Source organism: Cicer arietinum, chromosome 4 (assembly GCF_000331145.2).
Source record: "Cicer arietinum cultivar CDC Frontier isolate Library 1 chromosome 4, Cicar.CDCFrontier_v2.0, whole genome shotgun sequence".
NCBI classification, from domain to species: Eukaryota; Viridiplantae; Streptophyta; class Magnoliopsida; order Fabales; family Fabaceae; genus Cicer; species Cicer arietinum.
The window spans coordinates 61993450-61995320 of record NC_021163.2 but is presented as its reverse complement, the minus strand read 5'-3'; positions in this window follow the sequence as shown (position 1 = coordinate 61995320).

Sequence of the window (1871 nt, the reverse complement as noted above, 5' to 3'; positions counted from 1 at the left end):
ATTTTCACAAATTTTTTTTAGATACTTTAGAATATAAAATTATTTATTAAATTAATATAATTAATTTTATATAATATTTCTTATTTAATTGGTAATAAAATTAATTGATTTAATATTTATGGAAATAATATTAATTTTATTAGTTTTAGTTTTAAAAAATATTATAATATGTTATCTTTTTGTTAAGTAAATTTTTATTTTGAGACTTTTTTATTAAATAAATTTTTTGTTTTATATAGAGGTCATAAATGATTGTTTTAACCATCTTACCTTTAAGTCAACTCTTAATAAAAATTTTGTAAAAATTAATTATTGTTATAAAGTTAAGTTGTTATCATTTTCAAAGTTATCTCAACTGGTTTACTTAAAGATATTATTTAGTTTATTCGCTCTATTCTCTTAAATAAAATCTTTATATATATATATATATATATATATATATATATGCATGTTGAGATTAGGTTTTATTGCTGAATAAACTCATTCAAAAAGAGTTAATATGACTGTAAGTAGTATATATTTATTAATCAAGTGAATGGTGTACTTCTTATTTAGAATTGTTGAATGAAAAAATATGGGATATTAATTGAAGAAAACAATATTTAAATTTTATTTTTGATGTAGGAACAAAATTGTCTCTTTTAAATTATCATCAGAGACCTTACTATCTCTATTTGAGACATTATAAACTTATCTTTTAAGTGGGTAATATATTTCAATATTAGAAGGTGGGGTGGGGTGACAATAAGAAATGAGATTTGCAATATGATTTTGAGAAAGTGTGTGATTTAGATGATTGGAGTTATTTAGAGGAGGTAATAGGGAAAATGAAATTCCTGATGAAAGGGAGGAAATGGATTTGACATTGTATTTCTTCAACTTCAACTATTTTGGTGGTGAGAGTTTAATGCTATTCAAATTTTTTGTCAAGGGAATCCAATATCTTCATTTTTTATTTTATTGACTGTTGAAGGATTAAATACTATGTTGTGTGCTTTAATTAATGTTGGCTTGTTGTCGGGATGCACAGTTGTAACTGATTTGAAATTAAAAATATCACACTTACAATTTGCACATGATCCTTTAATTTTGGTGGAGAAAAGTTGGGCCATTATAAGTGTTATTATGGCTAATTTACAATTGTTCGAACTGGTGTCTGGATTTAAAGTAATTTTTTTTATAAAACTTTGCTTATGGTGTCAATGTTAGCCAATCTTAATTATCAAAAGTTTGAATAGTGTTTACATGTAAGGTTGATCAATTGCATGACTTTTAAATATTTGAAGCTCCTATTGATGGAAATCTATGGAGGTTGTTGGTTTAGAATCCTCTAATTGAAATGAATAAGTTCAAAATGTCTAATTGAAGGTGTCTGTCTATGAGTGGTCGTCTCGTTCTTTTTAAAATTTCCTTGTCTACACTTTCAGTTTATTTCCTTTTCTTCTTCATGGCTTTGTCATATATCATTTCTCACATTGATCCCTCCTTAAATTATTTTTGTGGGTGTGAAGTGAGGGCGCTCAAAAAATCCATTGGGAAAAGTGGGAGAATGTGTGGCTCTCTTGGGAGAAATGTGGTTTGGGGTGTGTAGAGTGAGAGATTTTAATTATTTTATGTTATGTAAATGGAGTTGGCATTTGAAAAATGAACAGAATAATTTTTAGTTTAAAGTGTTGGCTAAAAAGTATGAGTAAAAGGGTATAATGTTGTGGAAGGATTTATGTCTAGTTTGTGATGAGTGAAGTGGAGAGAGGGAAAATTGGTTTAATAAAAAATTGGTTAGTCTAATAGATCATGGTAGAGACACTTTGTTTTGACATGACAACTAAGTGGATTGAGGTCTTTTGTGTGAAAGGTGTTGTTAATTGTAC